Raw genomic sequence first — 26,323 nt, 5'->3', positions numbered from 1 at the left:
CAAAATATAGTTTGTTCAAAATAGCACATATTAAATAAGCCGGCGAGGCTAAAATTAAATGAAATTAATAAAATGAACAAACTGAACTTTTTTTCTTGCTTTTAATCGTCGTATTTAAACTTAATTTCAGTTTTTATTAAAAAAATATATACAGTGGTGGCCAAAAGTGTGGGAACTTTTTTATTCATGTTTTTCAACTTTGTGTGCTTGTAGAATATATTAATTTTCACTTAAATACAAAAGTTTGCATATCAAATTGAATGTAATTCAATGTGAAATTTAATAACAGAAACAGAATTAAAATATCTGTATTACAAAAAACGTTATGCCTATTTTAGTAGAACAAACAAACATAAATCGTTTTGAATAAAGACGTGTTTTGTAATAAAAGCGTACTAGCCAATCACAAACACTGCTCTTAGGACAAATCAAATGTCTGTAACTATAGTTTAGGTTATTTGGATGGCAAAAGAGTTATTGTTGAGGAAATATTTTGCGGAATGATGCATACTAGTACAATTAAATAGAGTATTGCTGTTTTTTAATTTTAAAGTCCTTTCTTTTAACTAAACTAATTTTAAACAATGTCATCAATAAGAAGAACTAATTGGACATCTACAAAAAGAAGCTGAATTGTCCTATTGAGAGAAAATGGCCTCTCTTATGCTGAAATTGCAAGACAAGTTAGTGGTTCAGCGACTTGTTCTGGTGTACGAAAGTTCTGTTTACGTTATGAAAAAACGAAATCAGTGGAAAATAAAGCCAAATCAGGCCGAAAAAAAAGCACAAGTGCTACCGCCGATAGAAAAATTAAACTGCTATGCCTTCAAGATGGAAAAACTTCATCAGATGCCATTAGATGTGAAATGAATGCAGCGGGTATTGCAGTAAGTTCAAGAACAATAAGAAGAGGGTTATCAGGATTTGGACTACAAGCTAGAATTCCAAGGAAATAACCATATTTAAATCAAATGCAAAGCGAAAAACGAGTTAAGTGATCAAAAGAATACATTAAATGGTCAGAAAATCAATGGAAGCAAGTAATCTGGAGTGATGAGAGAAAAATATCGCTCTTTGGTAGTGATGATGGAAAATACGTGAGACGTAGAGTAGGTGAAGCACTTCATCCTGATTGCATTGAAGCAACTACAAAAAACCCAACAAATGTTATGATTTGGGCATGTATGTCTGCAGATGGTGTGGACCGAATTCAAGTGATTCTTGGCATCCTGAATGCCAAAAAATACATCGAAACTGTCCTGAAACCAAAATTGATACCTTCCATCCGGGATCTCTTCCCCAACAACGCACCATTTATTTTTCAGCAGGATTCAGCTCCATGCCACACAGCAAAAGTATGCAAAGCATGGTTTCAAAATAAAGGCATAGATATATTACCATGGCCAGGAAACAGCCCTGATCTCAATCCAATTGAAAATTTGTGGCGACGTTTGAAAATTCTTGTACGAAAAAAACATCCATCCAATAAAAGACAACTTATTGAAGCTATAATTGATTCTTGGCCCCATGTGATTACGAGCGATGAACTTCAAACAGTCGTTCACTCAATGAAAAGAAGCTGGGAAGCTGTCTTAAAAAATAAGGGTTATCCTACTGAGTATTGATTGTGTAAGTATCACTTTAAAAAAATGCAAATCTAAGATAGATCTTACTATTAGTTGCATAACTCTTTTTGTAATACTGTATTCATTATTAAATTCTACATTAAATTACCTTCAATTTGATATATAAACTTTTGTATTTAAGTGAAAATTAATATATTCTACAAGCACACAAAGTTGAAAAACATGAAACTTTTAAAAAGTGTCCTCACTTTTGGCCACCTCTGTATATTGGAGATTCCTAGAGTGGATTCGATAATTTTTTGAAACTTTTGTTTAAAGAAGTATGCATAGTTTTGAATTTTACATTGTTTAATCACCCATAAATAAAACAAAAAGTGCTCTCGATATTCTATTAATTATTTTTAAGATATTAAGAAAGGAAGAGAATTTTTTTTTGAATCTTTTATGCTCTGATTGGTTAACTTCGACTTAAAATGTCTCGTTTTGTTATAAGTACTTACAAAACGTTTCAACATTTTTAAGATTCAAACTAGGTTTCCTTTTTATTTCTTACAAATCTTTTGAAGAAAGCTATAAAATAATTTAAATACTATGAATTAAAATGTCTTACAATTTATTTTTATAAGGTTTAAAAATGCTTCTCTTTAAGAATAAAAATAAATGGCCATGAATAGAACAGAATTCAAAGTTTTCCAATGGAAGCAGAATGAAACGGTGAAATTTCAATTCAATTTCAAGTTCTAATACTGATTCTTGCTCTGATTCAATTTCGAGTTCTAATTCCGATTAAAAAAGATACTTTTTCTGCAATTAATTGCACTTTTTAAATAATTAAAGCGTAGAAATTTTATACGTTTTATGTTAAAGAGGCATCTTTGTAGTTTAATGAAAGTATCTATACAAATACTTATGTTTTTTTTCGATAAGAAACTGAAAATATTATTTTTCAGTATTATTTAGCATACTTTATTTTATATTTGTAGTTGAAAAACCGATACAAATTTGAGTTTGCGACTATCAATGATCAACTTTGTTGTCTTGTAATTTTGAACCTTTCTCAAAGGACAAAGAAACTCCTGTCTCAAGCATTTGGACAACTAACCATCGTGAAAGATTTTTTGATGGAACTAACTCGCATTTACGTTACAGGGAAAAGGAAAACCACGAAAACTTCCTATGATCAGCCCGACGTCAAGGGGATTCTAACCCCTGATCTGCCTATCATTTAAGATATTTTGCGTCAGCGCTGTGGTCGGCACGTGTTCCCAACGAGATTCCTATTTATCAGCCACCGCTGGGATTCGAACAAGTGTAACTCATTGGGAGAAGAGCGCTCTATCCCCTGATGTAAGTTTTTGCTTTAATCAAGTTTTGACCATTTTTATGGAAAAGCACATAAATTCTATCAGATATAACTTACCGCGTGAGGCAAATATTCATATTTTACGTACAGATCATTTATTTTTTTGACACATTTTATTTAATATCTTTATTTTTTGTGATAAAATCAAGAAATCATTTAAAATATTGTTTATATACCTTAACATTTGTACTCAAATAAACATAAACAAAATTAACTGGATAATTCCAATGCGAGCAGAGTTATAATTCAGGGAAAAGAGACAGTTTGTTTACATTCATCAGATTTGATAATGTTTATGTAAACAACCATTATCCTCTTAAAGCTGAGAATATTAATATCGAAATTAATCTCCAAAGCTTTAATCGATTTGAGAAATATTAACAGAGTAAAGTTGTGATTTAGAACAAACAATTGTTCATTTGACTTCTCCGTTGGATATTGTTTCAAATTTTCAACCCCCCAAATTTTTTTTTTCTATTTTGGAAAATTAATGCATGTTCTAGCTGAAATTTAAGAATGTGAAATTTTTTTAAGAATGCGAACGAATTACATTAATTTTTTCATATGTATGGATAAGTAAGCAATAATACAATACAATGTGTAATAGGGTGAGCATAACATTTAGAATGCATAACATTGTCTATATCTTAGATTTTAAACCTATGGTTTGCAGACCATTTGTGATCCGATGGATGAATTTAGTGGTTCGCAGTTGTTTATAAGAAAACAGAGATAATCCATGCTTCTGTGAAAGATCTATTTTAATAAAAATCTACTCATAATTTTGAGAATTTGTGAAAATGACACTCATAATTTTTTGAATCTGAAATTATTATAGAATCGACTTCATTCAGCCAGATTCCTGCTTTTTAAATATTTCAAAATAAAGTACACGAATAATAAAAAAACATTTATTTTAAGGAGTTGTACATAATACTCAAATTATGAATTTAGGACTTCGTCGACTTCGTTTTTCAAAATTATATGTGTTTTTTTGTCAGGTTTATTTTTTAAAATAAGAAATATTCTTAAGGGGTGTTAAAAAGATGAAATATTTTGTAAACGATCAGATTTCTCGATTAATTTTTTTTCTTTCTTTTTGGTAAAATATTTTGTGAATGAACTTCAAATTGAACCAAGAAAAGTGAACACAGCAATCATTTATTCAATGTGGATGAACCGTTAAGATTGGCTTTCGTTTCCTTTAATATAAATATTGAAAAAGTTTCAAATGAAATGCAATGTCAATGTCATTAAAGGGAAAGTTAGATCCCAGTAAGTTACGGATTCTTCGGATCATTCACAAATTATTTCCTAAATTATTTCCCGAATTTATTATCCTAAAAATAGACCTTTCACTCTATTTTCAATTTTGAAAAGGAAAACTTCACAAAATTATTTAGTTCATAGATCTAAGACTACAACTTCTTATTAAACATAATTGTTTTATAAAGCAAGAAATTTTTTTCTCCATTTTTTACAAAAATAGGCCCTTGTCAAGAATACCATCTACGATAATTTCAGATTTAAAAAAACGTGAATAGATTTTTCGCAAACTTAAAATAACCGAATCTTTCATAAAAAAGTATGGGAGCCACGATGACTCAGAGGATAGACCGTACGCCTTCGAATGAGGTGAACCGGGTTCAAATCCCAGCGATGGCAGGTAGATATGAGTCCGCATCCGGCTTGAAACTCCTACAGTGCTGACGTGAAATATCCTCAGTGGTAGACGGATCATGGGTTAAAATCTCTTTGCTTTCAGGCTAACCGTGGGAGGTTCTCACGATCTTCCTATTCAGGTAACGCAAATGCGGGTTAGTTAAATCAAAAAGTCTTCCACGAAGGCATAATTCTCCCAATACTTGATCCGGGAGCTCTCTTGTCCTCTGGGTTGGGTTCAAAGTTGCAAGGCTACGGAGTTGAACATTAGTAGTCTGAAACCCAAAAATTGGGTCAACTGTTCAACTATGGTTATAAAGTATAAAATAAAATAAAAAGTATTTACACACCATTGGATTTCGAGATTTTTCACAATATTTCGATTTCAGGACCCTTTTTTATCATGTTATTAATATATTATGAATAAATTGCTTAAAATTTTACAAAAAAAGGATTCTTCACTAAAAGTTCGGAATGTCACCTGATTTATCAAATTTTATTTTAAATGTTAGAAATGAAAACAAAAACTGTCCTTAACTTTGAAATCCTAAGGATTAATGGATAATACAAATATGCATTTCGATTCAAAACTCTTAAAAGGTAAGTACTAGAATCAAAAATAAAAATTTAAATTCGCTTTTATTCAAATTCTTTAAAAACAAACGAATACTTAAAGACAGTCTTTATACATACAATACTCTTCAAAAAATAAGACTCTCTTAGTAAAGTAAAAGAGCTTATATTTCAAAGTATAGAATAATAAACTTAAATATAAAAATTGAGCAATAAACATACGAAACATAATCTTCCATGACTAAAGTTTATTTAGATTTAAGTATCATTTCAAATCCATTAAGTGCATTCATTTTTTTCCCTGCTGTACTAAAATTTATTTTCCTTTTTTACATACAAAGAAAAATGAACAGACTGGGAAATATAAAGCCAAGTTAATGGAAGCTTACTTAAATATTAAATGCAAATTGAATTATTTTTCTCTAATTGTATTTTTTGAATATTTCAGTTAAGAGAAATGCTAAATGCAATTCTTATTTTCGCAGAAGTGTGTAAAAAATCAAATTTAATCTCAGCGAAACTGATATGTTTGCTTTGAAACTAATGTGAATAATTTTAAGCTCTATATCAAATTGAAACTCATTTTCATTGCGTTGCATACAAATAAATATAAAACTACACACTTGAAAATATTTATTAACGAGAAAAAAATTAAGTTATAAAAAAGTAAAAACCAGTAAAATATAAATAAAAATATACATGCTGAAAAATGGACAAAATGTAATAAAATTCTTGGTGCATACACTGTAAAAACTTTCAGATCAAATTACGAATAAAATACCACTTTGGGAGCATCATCTGTAACCATTTTATCATAAAATCTATTTTCTCCGTAAAATCTATTCTCTCCGTAAAATCTATTTTATACCGTAATTTTTTTCAGTATTACTTATTTATTTTGCTATCGGGGGGATTTTACAGTAATTATTACTATGAAAATTAAGGTATATCAGATTTTTTTCTCTGTGTTATGTTCCGATAATAATTAATTTTACGATAAAAAGTACCGACACTCAAGGGTGATGGTACTTTTTACCGTAATTTGATCCAAAACTTTTTACAATGCATGACAAATGTCTTTTTTCAATGTTTTTTCCCCTTTAAATTGTTGTCGCAAGAGGCTATATTTATATCTAAAATGAACAATATTATCTGTTATTTACCCTACAGGTTGTTAATAATTAAATTCAGTCTTTTCGGGGGCATCTAAAATGCATTTTTAATATTCATCAGTCTTTGAAAAGGTGACCTATGTAGAATTTGCAGTCAGGTGTTATATCAGACTTCTTTTGTGAAAGTTTCTTTTTGAAGAAAAATTTACTCACTTTGCGAATTTTAAAAAACAGGACCAGATTTTGCGAAAAATCATAAAAAACAGTAGCGTGTTATACTTATTGTGAAAGGTTAGTTTTAGTGAAAAAAGAAAGAAAACACCAAAATTAAATCTTTCTACTTTTTTTAGTTCAAAATTATGATCGATATAAAGACCATCTTTTCCTGCTTCCATCTTTAAGAAGAAAAGTTTCTTAAATGTATGCTTCTGCAATAAAAATATTGTGAAAGTCTGTTTTTACGATGAAATATTTTGTAAAATGCCTGTTTTCACAATAAAATATTTTTAAAAATCAGTTAACAAATCCAATTTTCTCCTAAATTGATTCTAGGTGACTATCAAGTTTCAACATTTTGAATTTTTCAACTTAGAAGACAGTAGAACCTCCTGGATACTGAGGAAAATTGGGCGATTACATCTGCATTCATATGCGAAGCTCATTAAATATCGAACAATTTTACTTCCCATATGATCTGGTAGGCAACGATTAGAAACTGAGTGAGCTTCTAGTCGCCATTGGGGATAAAACCCCGGTCTTCACAATGATAGCTTACGCAACATTTGCACCATCGCAGCTTATAGTGTTCTAACACATGGAAACTCGCATGACATAACTAGTTTAGAAATTTAATACAATCTTTAACAAATTTACGTGGTTACTTTAGAACTAGTGTTCGCCATTGCATCAACAAGATTTAAAGTATTGACTTTTCAGACGATAATAATTTTTATAAAAAATATCCCTTTTTGAATATTTACTCATTTATATTTGTTTTATACGCAAACCTTTTCAATTTATATTACTTTTGCACGTTCCATTTTTTTCTATCACTAGCGCCATATCTTCTATTTGCGAGTTTTGGAACAAAAATTTAGTTTTAATGAATCTTTGCCTAGATCTTCTTTAGTCTCTTCAACAAATCTGATGCCATTTCAACTATCAGTTGTCGCTGAGCCGTAGTGACTTAGAAGATAGAGCCCACCCCTTCTAATGAGGTGGCCCGGGGTTGAATCTTAGTGACAGCTGATTGAAACGAATTCCGCTTCCGGCTGATCCGACCACAGTGCTGACGTTAAATAGCTTCAGTGGTAGACGGATCATGGGCTAAAGTTCCCTTGCCGTCAGGCTAACCATGAAAGGTTTTCGTGGTTTTTCCTCTCTGTGTAGCACAAATGCGGGTTACTTCCATAAAAAAATTCCTTTGCAAAAATAAATTTCTCCAATTACTATAACCAGAAATTCCTTTCTCTTTTGGATTGGGTTCAGAATTAGAAGGACTAAGGAGTTGAACATTAGTAGTCGTAAACTCAAAAAATTGGATCGTCTGTTCAGCGACGGTTGTAAAATAAAGTAATGGATGCCACTACAGATGCTCTTGAATGGAATCAGTATAGCTATAAAAATCCTGTATAATTTAATATTAACCCTTTCAGACATTAGTGAATTTGTAATGTCTTAGTTTTAATACAATTATGCTGTCACTTTTTATAGATTAAAACGTTTTCATATAAAAAAAAGAGTAAATGGGCAAAAAAAATTTGAGAAGTTTAAAATAAAAATAAAAAAATCAATTCCTAACTTTATATGAAAACGTTTTACCTTCAACCAAAGTTTTTTAGGCAATTTGGGTAACTTGAACCATTCTATTATTTAGATTTCAAACGCTGATGTTAACAATACTATTTTGCGTTTTACTAACAATACTGAGTTTACTACTATTCGTACTGTGTCGATAATGTGAAGTGTTTTAAAGGCAATTTATTTGTCTTTAATATTTAAAATAATGCCATAATACACTGAGAAAAAAGATTGGTAAAATTACCATAGTACATGGAAATGACATTTCAGGAATTAAAAAAAATAATAATTTTGGTTAAAAAAATTAAAATATGCGGTATTTAAACCATTCAATAGGTATTTTTTCTGTTCATATAGTTACTTTTTACCGAAAATTCTGATTTTTAAAATTATAGTTCTTATTACCACACATTTAGTAAAAAATCAAAATTGAAAAGTGACTTTAACCAAATAAATTTTTTATGCCGTGATCTAAGATATCATGAAATACAATTACGAAATTTTACATTTCTTAAATTTTATCACACATTATAAAATCAATATTTATTTTTAATTTTATCAAAATCATTAATAAATTACCGAGAGTTTGGTGTTTCTATAGTACCAGAAAAACGGTAAGTTTTACCATATTCTGGTTGTTTCGTCCATACTTTTTTACCAGTGAAAAGTTAGGCGTTTCAATATGTTAATCACTAAAGTTGTATTTTTAAATTGCACTCTTTAAATAAAAACAGAAATCATGATATCATGGTTGGTTTACTTCATTGGATAAATTTTAATTACAATTTTTTTCCTACATTTTTAAATCCATTATTGCTCCTTGCGTGGGGTAACAAACGTCCCAAAACTTTTTCTAGAAAGCAAGCTTATGATACCCGGGTTGAACAACAGTGATGAGCGCAGTGAAACACTTGAGTATGAGACCGTTAAAATAATGAATTTCTCTCAAATTCTTGGAAATGTTTTACAAAAACTTATTATTTTAATATTTTGTTATTTGATTTATATGGTGATCTACTTCAATCGTAACAGGTGTGACTTTACTCTTAAGTGACTTTAATCTTATCCTTACTTTCTGAAATAAAAATCCTTAAGAAATAATAAAACAGAAAACTTTCCAAAAAAAATCACATTTTCATTTTTTCTGACTTTTACCAATAAATGTTTTACTTAGAACATGAACATTCATTTTAGCTTTAAGCCTATTGTTACTCAATCATCAACTTACATAAACTAAATATTAAATTAATATAATTGGCCTAAGTTACCAGTTTAGCATTCATGTTTTAGAACACTTCCATGCAAATAAAAATCGAGTGCAATCGAGTGTGTCAAAGTTTTACAAAAAGTAATTTTTAAAGTAAATGCAATTAAATTCGTATCTGCCTTAAATTGAAAAATGATCTTTTTAATTGCGAATGATGGTATTAATTATTGAAAAAAGTTATAAATTTTTCAATAGAATGAAGATGAAATTTCAAACAAGGTATCTAGCCAATCACATAATTTTGTGAAAGTACGTATATATTTGTATATCTCAATTTAAAGTAGAAATGCGTTCATTCTTCTTTTATTTATTTAAGTTGAGCAGATAAATAAATCCGAGTGCTAATAATGCAAATACGTTTAGTGAAATCCCCGTGGAATATTTCGAAGTCGCAAATATTGGATAAAATAATTAAAATTACAAAACTCAAAATATTTTAATTAAGAACAGGTTACGCATTTCAAACTTATGGTTTAAATTACGTTTTGTATAACAATACAAGAATTCGTAAGTGTTCATCATCGTTATTATTTGCCGAGAAAGATTTTCAGAGAATTAATTTTAAAGAAATAATCAAACAGTTACTGAAGCCTACAGTTACGTAATTTAACAAAGCTTACGTTGCATTGGTTCCTGTTTACAATTAGGAAGATTATATTATCTTCCTAAACATCTAAAATCTAGTAATTCTCAAAACTTAATTTATCTAAATTTCATGACTAGTTTTGTATTAAAATGGAAAACCATGGTTGTATGTGCCTGAATGTAATATTTGAGAAACTGTGATCTTTATTCTCATTCGTTATTGCTATTAGATAAAATTTACGTATTTTTGACAGTTATAAATTGAGTTCTTAAAATACAGAATGGCTATAGTTAAAGTTGCCCTGATTAGACCAATACTGAAACCGTTCTGTTAGAAAGTTGTCGATGAAAATTTGGCCATAAGAAAAATAAATCTGAAAAAATTATTTCACCTTTCCAATGATAGGTGGCGCTTTCACGAATGAGAAAAGACATTGGGGAATTTGGAACAGTTTAAAATTATTTTGTACGATTTAATAACCGTAAAACATAACTTGTTAATTAGTTTCATCAGAACGATAGTAATCTATTGATTTCGCTGCATGAATATCGATGCGTGAAAAGCTTATAATAGGACGCGTGTTATGTCAGGTTTGAGAAACATTATTGCTAAATTCAAATAACCTGGAGAGTTATTAAGTGTGCTTCAAGGAAGTTTAAAAAGGAGGAATGAAGCTTTCAAATAAAATTGAATTGGAAGGGAAAAAATAATACAAGTCAGTTCTAACGGCTAAACATGTTGTAACGTGTCTTGAGTGTTTGCTCTTCATTTAATTTTAAAACCGGCGTTGAGCAGCCATCCCGCTTTTGGGCTTACGAGTATCAATGTTCAACGCCGCAGCCTTATATTTTTGATCCCAATTCAGACTTAAGAACAGAACAAAGGGACTCCTGGAACAAATATTTAGACAAGCACACCTTCGTGGTGAGCTTTTCATATGGAAAGAATCCTCATTTGCCTTACATTCCAAGGAAAATTTTGAAAATCTCATATGGTGAGCACAACGGCTTTGAGAATCAAACCCATGATTCGTCTACCAATGAGAATATTTCACGTCACCACTGTGTTCTGTGCGGATCAACAGAAGGAACATCGAGATCAAAATATGAATCCACCAGTCATTGCTGCAATTCGAAACTGGGCCACCTCATTGCTGGCAAGTCTATATCAACTATTCCACCGCGACAAAAGTATATGATTTTACTGCATCTTATAATCGTCATTGAGCAGTCGACACATTTGAGCAAATGCTTGATGATAATGGAATACACATTCACAATTAAATAGATTTTTCATTTTTTGTTCTTTTAAATTCTATTTTCTTGTCTTTTCCATTTTTCGATCCTGTTGGTCACTTGAATTATTATTTTATTGCAGTTTTTTTTCTCATAGTCTATAAAATGTATACCTCAAATTTCAAAGAAATCTTTCAACTAAAACAGACTTTATGTTGGTTCAAACTGAATTACTTTAATTGATTCTCTAATTTATAATATTTTAAATGAGAGATAGTGAAATAGCGAAAATGTTATTTAACGGGTACCAAAAAAAAAAAATGTTTTCCTTTTTTGCAAAACTTTCCAGGAGACTATTTCAATCCGTAAGATTTTAGAAGTTACTTCATGTAGCAACCACAGGTCCACAAATTGCATTCAATTTGCCGTGGGTGGCGACCTTGAAAAAACTTTGATGGTGCTCAATATTTAATAGTAGCGATTTTAAACTCGCGAACTCATCATTCCATGGTTACTAACACAATTAAAGTTACTCAAGTACTCTAGTACTCAATTTTATAGTTACCCATTAAAGTCACTCAAAGCAGAAGTGCTGGTCAAAACCCAAAATCTGCTGTTTTGTACTTTTTTTTTTCTTTGTTTTTTTTTTGCTCCTGTGTTTAGGGATTATTGGTGTTAAATTTTGTGTGACTTCTATATAACGTTCTCTTAGCTTTTGCAAATAAATGTCAGCAAAAACTGACATTTGATAACAGTTTTCCCTCCGAAATCATATTTTGTAGCAATGAGAAAAGCACTTCCAGTTAAGTAATGGTATTTGTGATTAAATTAACTAGATACTTTTATTATTTAGCTATCAATCTGGTTAAAAAATTTTACAATCCGGATATTTCAAAACAATATTCAATTATATCCCAAAACCAAATATATAGATTTATGTAAGCGAACACAAAGGACGTCCTTATATCCAAAATTTATTATAACAAAAAAGTAATTGAACTATCAATTTTAATCTTTTTAAAAAAGAGACATGTTCCTAAAACGGAACATTGGCATTTTATAATTTTATATAATATTTATGTAATTTATCACTAATATAATATCTAAACGAAAAACCGATTATACTAATATATAAATGATACCACGGTTAATTCGCCACTTATATATAAAAGAAACCACAGTTTCATCGGTTAATTTGTCCCTAATATGTAAAAGAAACAATGATTATACTATAGATAAAGGAAACCACGGTTAACGATTAATTTGTCACTAATATATAAAAGGAACCACGATTTTAAAATCCATTAAATATCTGATTTCCCATCCTTAAATATTTTTTGGATTAGAATATATAAACAAAAAAATAAAAAAAGGAGAAGCAGAAAAATAGTTGAACTATCAATTTTTATCTTTCTGAAAAAGGAATATATTCCAAAAATGAAACATCAACATTTTAACGGTCAATTTGTCCTTAATATATAGAATTTGTCAATAATATATAAATGAAACCCCGATTTTAAAATCCTTTAAATATCTGATTTCTTATCCTTAAATAGTTGTTGGATTAGAATATATACTTAGAATAATGGACAATTGACTAAAATCATTGCATTGTTATGTGTTCGAATTGATGTAATGTTAAGGACGAATCTATTTGAATTAGGCATTAAACTAAGCTTTATTATCTAATTCTCTCACCTGTCCGCATAATGCTAAGGGTTTGTCAATGAAATCGCTGGGACAATAAATAATCTATCTTTGTGCTTTCAAAAACAGAATATGTTTTATCGCTTATTGATTTGTGAAACTATGAAATCCGCATGTTTACTCCTTTTTATATTTAAATATGATTTTTACGTATATATGTTTTCAAAATAGAGTAGTTTCTAAACTTTAAGTGCTAATTAGATTTTAGTAGCATACCTTCTTAAGGAAACTGATCACTTTTATCCTATAAATTTATCCCTGATTAACGAACTATGTTTCGCCCATTCAATACAAGTTTAACTAGACAAGAAATTAAAATTCATCAATTTATTTTTAAGTTATGTAAATTGTTTTGTCAATAAACAAAAACAAATACAATTTAGTCTCGAGTTTTTTATAGAATACTCTCCAAAAATGTTTTATTTTCCACAGACTTTCAAGTTGGAATAAATTAGACTAGTATTAATAAAAAGTATGACTGTATCTTTTTTTTTTTTTNAATGTATGACTGCATTTTTTTTTTTTTGCAAACGATGTGTACACTAATTTACATTTCATTTGAGCTCTCTTGTTACTTAATAGAAAATAGTCTTCTAACAACTAAAAACATTTTTTAAAAAATTTGCGTTCTATATCTTACTAACTGAATTACTTATCTAATTTTGAAGCTAAAAAGTTTAAAATGGTATATCTGAATAAAATGCTGGATTGTTCATTCCTGTTGTAATCTAAAATGTTTTAGCAAGTTTTGTTCGTTACAAGTAAATGGATACCTGCAAATTGTAATAAGTTATAAACAGTTGCAAATTGTAATAAGTGTTTAAGTTATAAACTAGAACCAGTTTTGTAAAATCAAAACTACATTTTGATTAAATTTAGATATTAACATAACGTACATTGATAACGTACATTTTTATAAACATGATTTTTATTAGCATATCACACTAGTAGTAAAGTAATATATGATGCATACAGGTATATTTAAATATTTAATTAAATCTAAATTATAATTTTTAGAACAATTAATTTTGCATAAAACAAATCCTTATTTTGTTATATTGCAGTGGCTTAAGCGAAGTCAAAATTGTTTTTTTTTCCATTATTACGACATTGGTGTTTTGTGTATTTAAAAAATTAAGCGATTTAACCAGAAGCCGTTTAATATTAAGGTAATAAACAATCTGAATGTCTATGCTCGAAATGCAGTAGAATAAAACGTTGTTATAAAATAAATCTAGCACTGTTCTAAGAACTTAAACAAAATAAAAATCGCAAAAAATATCACACTGGTTCCTATGGTTCGGAGTATAGTTGAAATAATTGATTATAAATTTATTTAATTCAATAATTATAGTAAAATATTTGAATTTTAAAACATACAGTTGCTAAGATCAAGTAAACACAATAGCCAAATAACCTATCACCTTTCACATTTTTTTTAAAATATAATCATGGAAACATAGAAAACATTTACTAATAATTTTCTTTAAAAAAAAAACAAAGTAAATGACTCTATTTAAATGTAAGAATGTCAAACTGGGAAAAACCTTCCGTTTCTGTTTTATGATGTCATCGGCGAAAACTTTTAGTGAGTTTAAAAGAAAGCAAATTGTATCTACGCGACAAAATGGCGTTTAAGTATCGAATATTTGAAATTAACTTAAGGTATGAAATAGAAGTACAGTGCGGAAAATAAAAAAACGGACCTCTCTTATGATCAGATCTTAGGTTCAAGAACGCAATCTTAAATGTTCGAAGGAGTAATATCAAATATGGTAAGTTAAAAAAGTCGTATTTTTAAAATTCGATTTTTCAGAAACTATTCGTCCGATTTCACTCAAATTGCGTATTTTGCTATTTGAAACTGCATTTTTTAAAATAATGTAAGAAATTTTTACTTTACAAATCAAATTGTTTTCGACTAACATTAAATTAAATAATTAAAAATAACAAATATTATTAAAACTTATATTTTGCATGGTATTATCTTTGGATAAGCGAATCTTATAATTGTGCGCAAATATTTTTCGATTCATTTAAAAAGTTTACCAAATATTGCCACATACGTAAAAAGTAAAAGTAAAGTTAAAGGGTTCAAACTTTAGATCAGTATCTTGACCATATTATTGGGCTTATACTTCCCAAATTAAGGTAGAGGGCCAGAAATTAGTATCCGTAGAAAAAAAAAGTATGTTTATTAAGAGAAAGTACGTTTTTGTGTGTGATTTCGTAACTTAAAATATCGTCTGCACCAACTACTTGGCATATTTGAGGTAATCCTATCAAACCATAAAGATTGAGTTCTCGAATGTAAAAATCCCAGCATTAGATCAAAAATTAAGGTGGTCCACTTACTTATTATATTTGCTTAATTGTTTAGTCCGTTTAATTTATATATTTTGTTTTAGGCTTGAAAGTCGGCCAAACAACAAATATTAAGTAAAATAACAGTCATTTTGGACAGTGTGTCTAAATCAACCTATTTAAAATGAAAAACCCAAAATGTGAGGAAATAAATCAGTAAAATAATTAACGAAAAATTAAGTCGGGTTAGATTAAGTCGTGAGCTCGATCCCCACCGGCTGAAGACTCCCCGTGTAGTAAATGGTGACTGGCGCATGTTAAATTTGTCCGGTTACATAGTTCTCTATGTTCCCCTAAGAAATCAATATTTCTTAGACTACTGAATTGGGGATTGATCGTTCTCTGGTTCAGGCTAAAATTACTGAATAAATTGCTAATAGGTCTGCGAGCTGTGATATGTGTGGCTGTAGTAGTATTCTTGGCCATAGATAGCACAGTGAGTAACAAGAAACGCACCCTCTGCTTTAAAAAATTCTCTTCAACTCAACTCCACTCCAACTTTCTAACTCAATAATTTTAATGCGCAAAACCTGCATAAATAAAGAGAGCTAATAAGCATTTTTTTACTGTTAGTTCATGTGGAATGCTGTATTTTCTATCATTATTGTAAATCTTCTGTTAAAATTCACGAAGCTTTAAAATAATTACCTATTAAACATTTAAAAACAACTATATCATGACAAAGTATATATTTTTTTCAAATATTTTAAATACATCTTGAAAGAAATCAGTTTCAAATTAGTTTTATTGATAAACAAAAAATTTCTCTGAACAATGAATTTATAAAAAATAATGTCTTAAATTTCAGAAAATATTTTTTTAAAATCTTAAAAACATCTATTACCTAACAATCAGAAACAAGAAAGCTTATTATACTTCAAAAGTAAAAGGAGAAAACAGACATCAATCAATAGGACTCATTCCAACTTTTTCTTATGAAATGTCCATGTTTTGTAAAATTGTCAAAATAGAAAGAAAATCCCTACAAATTGGTTGGTTGAATTGCAAAACCTCTACTCACAACTTTCTGTATTCTCAAATTACCTTGGAATAGTATTCTTTCTGCAGAGGTCCTGTCTTTGTGAATTTATAAAAATAAAGTACCCTTTTTATGAAAAAATAGAAAAATTAGAACTTTAAAGAGTTTTATAATTATGTATTAAAGACTTCATCGACTCTGATTTTCAAAAGAAGAGTTTTTCGGATAGCTCTTTTTTAAAATGAAAAATATTGTAAAGGATCCGTTTTCAACATAAAACAGTTTGCGAAGGGTCCGTTATTACGATAAAATATCTTGTGAAAGATCCAATATTACGATAAAATAATTTGTGAAGGATATGTTAAGGAACGTAATCTTTTCTTAAAATGTTGACTGCAAAATTTAGTATCCCAAGTTACAAAAATGGTCTCTTAGAATCTCTTAGAATTACTTTCATCAAATTAGTATATTGTGAAACATTTTCGTCTATCTTAACACTGAAAATGGGAGCAATTAATTTAAAAAAAATAATAATTCTACAGATTTATATTTCAAATTGTTTATGAACTCGAAAAAGAAATAACATTTCAAGAATTACTTTCATCAAATTAGTACATTGTGAAACATTTTCGTCTATCTTAACACTGAAAATGGTGGCAACTAATTTGCATCAAACGAGCTCTTCTAAAACACCAGTAATGTTCCTTTGTACTATCTAATGCAAAGTAGCTGTTACCCTATTTTGGTATTCAGTAACAATAATATTTATAAATACAGTGAGATACGATACACATAAGAGCCAGTAAAAAAACTTTATGATACAAAATAAAGTTACAATTATTAATTTTGGATACATGTACACACTAATTCTTAAAATAAAAACAGCTTGTAAATCAAACATGCACGTAACATAGAGTATTAGACGAATTCAAACTAGTCTTATCAGAACGGAATCGAGTAGAAATTAAACATTATGAAATTATTTGATGCAGTTTGCAGAAATTTAACAATTAAAATCTAAATATCCTTATTACACAATTCAAAACATACATGCGTGTTTTAACGACGAACTTAAGTTTCCGTAGATAAAAAGCAGAATTGAAGACAATAACGAATTTCACGTCAACTTGTAATCGATTGTAAACAACTAAATATGTATCAAAAATATGGAGTTTTCAGAGCAGAAGCGAAAATACTGACCATATGGTGTGCAGGCGCGTGATCTTGGTGTAAATTTTTATCATTTTACGCATTTGGAGTTTCCATACAACCTTGTTTATGAACTCTCGATTTGGTGTTAGATGGAATATGAACGTTATAGATTTGGTGTTAGATTGAAGGAATGTTCACACAATTTATTGGATTGCTCAACATCAAAATCAGAGAGATGTTACTTCACAGCTTTTAATTAAATTACTGTTTTGATAAGAATATGTCTTTTCAACAATTAAAATTATTACAGAACTAAAAATCATAGATTAAACTATTTTGGAATTTCATAAAATAAAATTTAAGAATTTTTAAGTAAGTCATGACAAAAATAAATTAATGTGTTTTAATTCTAAAAGTTCCTCAGTTTGCTGCAAAAAATGAACTTTCTTCATTTTCAATAATATAAATAAAAGTTTGTTTAAAATCTGAAGTTTCAGCAAATGTAAATAAAATAAATTCTCTTACAAGAAGGTAAATCTTTAAAATACTTTTTTAACCACAGTCAAGGGGTGTGTAAACAAAACTGAAACTTTTTAATTTAGATTCGTTTGTTTTGAAGCAACAAGAGAAAACTTAATGAAGTTATAAAAAAAATAATAAGTTATTGTGTTAAGCTGAAATAATAATAGAGATTTCATACGATTTCAAACACTTTTCAGTATTTTTTAATTTAAATATGGAATTTATATGTTTTAATTGTGTAACTATTCGTTTGAAAATAAAAAAGTTTTATTGATAAGACATCAGCTGTAAAATATGCATTAAATAATAATAGGAAAAATTTGTATGTGTGTCTATTATAATGTCAGAATCATATCAATTTGGTTCTTGTAATTTAGGCAGAAGCTGCAACGGGCAATTTTTGCTTACGATCCTAAAAATCACCCAAAAAATTTTTAAGGCTGCTTTTCAAATGCTGCGTCGTAATAAGAAATGATGATTTTTATGAATTATATGCTATTTTTATATCTGCTGTGGATTTGCAACTGTTACTCATGAATGTCAAATCAAGTTTAGCCTCTCTAAAACCAGCGCTGTCTACGCTTATTTTGAAAATGACGCAAAACGCCAATATGGAGAAAAGTCACAATTTTGTTAAAATAAAAAGGGTTTGTGGTATATTATTTTTTACATTTAAAATTTCACTCCAATTCTGCTTTACCTGGGCTCATAAAAATTGGTAAAAACTGATAATAAGGCAGTAATTTGATAATTTTCATCCAGGTGGAAAAATGTCATCAAATTGGCAATTTTTAAAAAAAGTTAAGTAACTTTTAAAATATTTAAGTTATTTATCTATTCTTAAGACCAACTAATGCTTCCCGGCAAGATTATATAAATATAGTATAAAATCATTGCATGGTGTGTAAGGCACTTAAACTATGGCCAAAACCAGCTATCTGACCAATACTTTTTCTTTCGTTGAAACATTTGATAAAGCTTCACCCGGCAACCAAAATAATCGAAAAATATTATTTCATAGTAAAAAATAGTTCATTGTTTATTAAGTAATAATTTTAGTTCTCTTTAAAATGGTGCAAGAATTATGTTTGTACTCGCGTTAGAACCGAGTGCGTGGCAATTTTGTATTTTACTTCCTCTAAAGTGCTCTTCTCATTGCTCTGGATGATTTTTTTCCTCACAAGTATTATTTTAACATTTTTTAACATATGTCTCAAAATTTAATGAAAGAAAAGTTCCATGATATTAGGAATATTAATATTTTAGATATTTTACTTTATTTATTTTCAAGAAATTCTAAGTTTTGTTTTTGATATGATTTTAAGTACGATAAAAGAAAAATTATGTCAATTTAAGTTTATAAATTTTTTAAGTGGAAAAGCAAAGCATTAGTTACATGTATTTTTTCTTAATTATGTAAAACATTGTAACATCGAAGCATAATATTTTAAGTTTCACCAAACATTTGAAAAAAATCACTTTTAATTTGTTTTCAAATGGCTCGAAAAAATTAATGAAAAGTATATCTACTTTTTCAATGGTATTATAGCACAAAAGGTTAAAAAAATATTCAATTTTAAAATTTTTACAAAACTAAAAGACTTAATTCCAAAAACTTTTTACAAAGGCATCTTTGATATTCTTAAACGAGGATCACTTTAAAATTTTTGCAATTACCTCATTCGTATTGTAATTTTAAAATAAAAATAAAAAGTTGTCTTGGATTTTAAAAAAAAATGTAAAAAGTTTGCCAAAATATCATTTACTTTCAATGTTGCATTTTTATTGAAATGGACTTAAAATATTAGCACAATTAAAGAAACAAAAAAGAAGAAAGAAAAATTGATAAGTAACACTGCTCAATAAGTTTAGCTTTCATATTGATAAAGCAAAGAGAAAGCACAGAATTTATATTAAATCAAAATATTGCATTCTTTTAGCAATCTATCCATGTGACTAGAGACCCTGATTTATTCATTGTGCCTCAAGCATAAAAATAGCTATTACTTTTATAGAAAAAACAAAATATAGCTACAATATTAGAATAAAAAGTAGAATGGAAGGTGTTTATATTAAATTAGGTTCGGAGAAAATATTATTAAATATTTTCATGACTATCAACTGCGGTATAACGTAGACGAATAAGCTTATAGTAAAATCAAATAATAGTATTTTCTCGTAATGTTTAAAGATAAAATTATTTTTAGCACATAGTATAATATAATTTGATACAAAAAAATAATGAAATAATTAAATGAATTTAAAGAAAATGCAATAATGTTGACTTTTTCTTCGATTTACATTATATGAAACAAGGTATTAATATGCTTCCATAATTTCATTCTTATTTGTCTTAGATTAACATTAAGCGTATATCAATTAATCGAAACAAAACTAAGCATATTAATATATGTTAAATTTTTGTCGTATTAGCATTATAATTTAGTTAAAAAAATTCCCAATTTATTCAATCGGTTATATCAATGTAATCGACAAATTACACTGATAGCCACAAAAATTGTGGAATATTCCAATTAGTTAATATTTTTAATTTACTAAAATTTCCTATAATCAGTAACTAAATACTTAACTAAAAATTCAAACAAAAAGCTTTTGTAAGTCTATTAAAATCTACAAACTTATAACAAGTTTTTCTCACAAAATATTAATACAGAACCAAATAAAATTTCTTACTCAAAACGATATTTATTTCGTTAAAATTAATTAATTTACTCATAAATAGAAAAATCCTTAACTTATCGACTAGTATAGCACCTCTAAATAATTTTAGACTGCAAGAAATTTTAAGTAGTGTGAAATACATTTAGCGAAACAATGAAAAACAGAAAGCACAATAGGCTACTTTTAAAAGTTTTAGAAACCCTTTAAAAAATATATTTAAGAATCTTCAACTAGTATATAAAAGACAAAGATCACATAATTAGCAGAGTTTTACCTCTAAATAATCTTCTAATTCTATAGCAGAATAAAATAATGGAAATTCTTCGCTCTAAGTCTCTACGAAGTACTAAGAAATTCCTCGCTAAACTTTTGTTAGTCTGTTAAAATCTACAAATTCATAACATGTTTTCCCTACAAACTAATAATACAGAACCAAATAAAATGTCTTTCTCAAAACGATATTTCGTTCGCTAAAATTAATTAATTTAATTAAACAAAAAAGTCATTAATTTATCGACTACATAACACCTCTAAATAATTTTAAACTACAATTAGTTTGAAATACATTTCGCGAAACAATGAAAAACAGAAAACACAATAAGTTTTAAGCTACTTTTAAAAGTTTCAGAAAACCTTTAAAAAAATATATAAGAATCTTCAAGTAGTATATAAAAGACAAAGATCACATAATTAGCAGAATTTTACCTCTAAATAATCTTCTAATACTATAGCAAAATAAAAGAATAGAAATTCCTCGCTCTAAGTTCCTAAGACCGACAGCTAGAACTCTCCGTTTCACTAAGAAGTTCGAACTCTTTTTAGGAATGTTCGGTAAGCGGTTTCCCCATCTCAGCAATCCCACAATTCCCGCCAGCTCCTCCTTTCGTTTACTACACACATCAACGCGCACAATTTCTTCACGGATAGAATATATTGACTCACAGGAATTAGGCTTTACACTTAACCATATGAAAGTCACATACATAAATTACTTTCGTTTCAATTTGTGCATTTTATTTAAAGCTATGAACTATTTTTTAAATATTTTCGAATGTAGAATTGTTTATTAGAAACTATAATCATTAAATTGTTCAGAATGGAGTGGGAATGGAAGAAAAATTAAATCGACGAGCGATTTTCGGTGAAAGTATAATTTTTTAAATCATTTTTTTTTTTTTAAATAAACATTCGTTCTTTTAATTTAAAAATGATCCCACTTTACTTAAAATATTTAAATTTTTAAAGACTATAACCCACTATAATTAAAGAAAAAGCAATTTATTTTAGATTGAAATAAGAGACTTTTGAATGTCAAATTTAAATTGGATTAATTTTATTTTATTTTCTTAATTATAATTTTTTAAATCATTTTTTTTTTAAAAAAATAAGCATTCGTTCTTTTAATTTAATAATGATCACACTTTACTTAAAATATTTAAATTTTTAAAGACTATAACCCACTATAATTATAGAAAAAGCAATTTATTTTAGATTGAAATAAGAGACTTTTGAATGTCAAATTTAAATTGGATTAATTTTATTTTATTTTCTTACCGGTGTTGAGCAGCTGACCCACTTCTGAGTTAACAACTATGAATGTTCAACTCAGTAGCTTTAAAATTTGAACCCAAACCAGAAGACAAGAAAACTCCTGGATCAAACAGTGGGACAAACTAGCCTTCGTGGAGGACATTTTGACAGTCATCTCTGCCATTCGAACCTGGATCATCTCATTGGGAGGCGATCTATCCCCTGAGCCACCACGATTCAAAGTGGACTCATTTTATAGTATGACTCTCTTTGAACAGCCGATCCAATTTAGAGTTTACGACCACCAATGTTCTGCACTCTATGTACCAACATTCAGTGTTTCTGGCCCTATGGGAATAAAAAATGATCAGCACTTTTTACTGAAGAGCTTTGGTAATGATTTTTTTGGTGAGATTTGGTGATGATACAATTAACAATAAAATATGGTTTGACATTGTGTGATAAATAAATGTAGATAAATGCTGTAAAATTTGGCCATTTTATCATGATATCTTCAAGTATGGTATAAAAAGCCATTAATTAGGTCAAATTTTCTTTTCAGTATTGTAATTTTACTAAATGTGAGATGATAAGAACTTAAATTTTGAAAACCAAATTTTCAGAAAAACCATTACTATATTACTATATGAAAGGAAAAATTACCAATTGAATGGTTTAAATACCATATAATTTGGTTATTTTTTTCCAACTAGAATTATGCTGTTGCTTTTTTTTTTACCAGAAATGTCATTACCATGCAAATAATGCCATTGCATACAAATGTCAATACATACATTTTTCAAATTTAACTCCCGAGTATAATTTGTGGTTAAATATTCGTGTTTATCTCCAAATACACTCTAAAATTTAGAGTCTAAATCGACTTTACAAATGCTTAAAATTTCGAAATCAATAATCACTTATTTATACATATTTATTTATTATTACACATTAAATAGAAATTCAAAGAATTGCAAAGGAAATTTTCATAAAATATATGAACGGGAAAATAAAACTGAATTGACGTTTTCAATATTATAATCAATTGAAATGGCTATGTTAAACATTGCTAAGCGGTGACGAGTTAACTCGCCTTTTTATGCCCAAATATTGCTCACCAATGACGTTAATGCACTTTCAATATCGAGTTAACTTGCCCTTAGTTAACAACTTTTAGGCATGACATCGATATTTAGAAAGTTTTACTTTACTTCCGTATTCAATTTCAAAATAATTGCCTATCAACAATTTAATATTTTAATTATAATTCATGATTCGACTTCCAGATCATATTTAATTAAATACGTATTCGGAAAATGACAGTGTTTTTAATTTCAAAATATAACATTCATTAAATATTTGCGTAAGTCACAAAATGTTTCAACTCGTGCACTGGAACTAAAATTTACGTTATCCGAATGTATATAACTGCTCTATAATTATTATTATAATTTTTTTATAATATTAATAAAGCATAATGATAATTATAATAATAGTAATGATTAATATTCTGTGAAGCAATTCATTCTAAAATGGTTATGAAAATAAAAGAGACGAATGAAATGTTTACTTTATAAAATACGAATATAAACACTAAAACATATGCATATTTATTATCTTTAGAAAATAGGAAACCAGTTTATGATTAAAACACGTATTAATAATGTTAATGATGCTAATAATATGATAATGAAAAAAGAACTTAAGACCTGATTTACTTAAAATGAACGTAAAAAACTTTGTATTAAATATTTTAAACCTGAATAAAGCTAACGTTCAAGTTCACTCCTTTATTTTTTTAAGAAAATAATATTTACTGGTATTGAATACAAGTATTTCATTTTTTAAACATAAAAAGTCGTTCAGTTACATACCCTCCTTGTAATGCAGAATGTTAAAAATGTATTAGAAATGGCTGAATAGCTCGAAAAAATACACATCGGGTAAAAAAATCTTAAAATGCTCCAGTATAATATTTTCAAAAGATGCTTGCAATTTTTTCAAACTCGATCTCCTACCCCCAATCTCGCTTGGGACAACTGAGTGTAGGCTGTGGCTATTGAAGATTTGAAATTCTTGAGAAAAAAGTACCCGATTTAACTTATATGACATGATTGTGAAATAAAAATGGAATAAAAATTATTTCAAATAGAGATATCTCAAAAAATAAATATTTTGAAAACCTTTTTAATAATACCAAACTCGACCCTTTCTCTTTAACTTTTCTCACAGAAACTGACCCCTCGGTAGTCATCTCTAAGGGGTGAGTAAGGGGTCGAGTAAAAGCTCCCTCATACTCTCATTAAATCTTTCTTTTTATTCAAGTTAGGAAAGAAAAAAATTCTGTATGCAACTAGATGCAACATCGTTTATTATCTCCGTAATTCTGTGCTAATTTACAAAATAGTTGAAAGGAAAAAGACAAAAATAAAATTATAAATAGATAGACAGGAATAAAATTATAATAATATTGTCATAATTAAGTAACTAAAAAATAAAATAAAATACTGCTATTAACTAAAAAGAGTAAAACAAATCAATTCAATCCATGAAATAATTAAAATCAAAGTCAATCATAATTCAGTCAATCATAATTTATTAGTAAGATCTATCTTTAATTTGTTAATAGTAAAATTATTATGCATTAGTTAACTTATCTCTAAATAAGAATTGGTTAATATTCAAAGATCTTTAATAAAAAGTCATTAATTTTATTTCTTTTTCTAGAATCCCACTTGATCCTCAATACAAATCAAAACTAATTAAATAGGTAAATTGGCTTTATTTTATAATAAAATAAGGAAATAATAAATAAAAAATTAAAACTACGAATGAATTCAAATGGGTAATCAAAAATAAAAAATAAGAACAAATTGAAGGAGAATTATCCAATGAGTATTGAAATAGGAAATACTTAATTAAAATTAAACCTTCTAAAAAGAAATGCAGAATCAACAGTTTCGAAAAAAAGAAAAAGGATCAAGATAAAGAACTATCAATTCAAAAAGAAAAATAAAGGATTCTTTATTATTTTAACCTAAAAGAAAGGGCCGTAAAAAGAACTTGCATTACGTAGCGAATATTTATAATAACAGAATTTTTTTCTGGAAATTATGATATGTAAACATATCACTTATGTCCCCTTGTATAATAGAAAAATATTAACTATATAAAATAAAAATAATAATGCATCTGCTACATTAATAAAAAAATCAATCCTCATACTCCATATGTAACAGAGAAATGATTTCATGCAACATTTATAAGAACTCAATACCACGACGGCATTAGTTTTTTTTTCCTATTTTTTTTATCTTTTCATGGTTTATCTGGGCTCATTCTTATTTATAATTTAAATTTTATATTACCATTGGAAGTAAAAAGATATTGCGTCATTCGAAAAGTAATTCGTTTTTTCCCCAACAGAGGATATAATTATATTTTTTTTACCACCAATTTCACACTTAAGCCGCATAATCATTGCATATTCTGTCATCTGATATATCAAGACTTGCTGGTGAAAAAGCTCGATTGAGTATGCGTTGTAGTTTTATTGCTTTGTTAAACTTAACTGTGGCCTTTTTACTTTCCTAAGCGAAAGAGCTTTGAATAATACCCTTAAAGAAATTAACGGGGAAAGAAATGTATTAATTTAAAATTACGAGAGTAACTGTGCATGGAGAAAATTTTTCTGGCAAAATTATCGTACTGTATGGATATGACATTTCAGATAAAAAATAAAACCAACTGGTAATAAAACCAACATGGAAGTATTTAACCTATTCATTTGGTAATTTTTCCGTTTATATGGCTACAGTTAACTGGAAATCTGGTTTTCAAAATTATTTCTTATTACCACACATTTATTTAAAAATTCAAAACTGAATGTTGAATTTCACCAAATAAATGGTTTTAATGCATAATATTAGGTATCTTGATAAAATAACCAAATTTTACATTTACCAGTTTTTATCATACATTATAGAACCATAGTTTATTGTTAATTTTACCAAAATAATGGTCAAAGCGCTTCGGTAAAAATTACCGACTTTTTCGGTATTCCCATAGAGCCACAAACATAGTAAATTTTACCATTTTCTAGTAGTTTTGACCATACTTTTTTCCGCAGAGTGATGAAATTAATTTTCGATATCTGTACTCGTTCACGTGTCACAATTTTACACATCATCAGTAGGATACTGG

The 26,323-nt window shown here is 28.1% G+C and overlaps 1 protein-coding gene across 2 annotated transcripts in view; it reads right to left on the bottom strand.

Annotated features, from left to right (window-relative positions):
* LOC107436806 (guanylate cyclase 1 soluble subunit alpha 2) overlaps window positions 1–26,323 on the bottom strand; it is a 465,049-nt gene that overhangs the window by 318,413 nt on the left and 120,313 nt on the right. Inside the window, exon 1 of one of the 2 annotated variants that reach the window (XM_043040687.2) lies at window positions 21,296–21,429. The exons of the other annotated variant lie outside the window; for it this stretch is intronic. The gene's annotated coding sequence lies outside the window, so the exon portion shown is untranslated. Of the gene's footprint in view, window positions 1–21,295; window positions 21,430–26,323 lie in introns of those variants that run through there. 2 annotated transcript variants of the gene reach the window in all.

Source organism: Parasteatoda tepidariorum, chromosome X1 (assembly GCF_043381705.1).
Source record: "Parasteatoda tepidariorum isolate YZ-2023 chromosome X1, CAS_Ptep_4.0, whole genome shotgun sequence".
Taxonomy (NCBI): Eukaryota; Metazoa; Arthropoda; class Arachnida; order Araneae; family Theridiidae; genus Parasteatoda; species Parasteatoda tepidariorum.
This window is presented reverse-complemented; position numbering and strand designations above follow the sequence as displayed.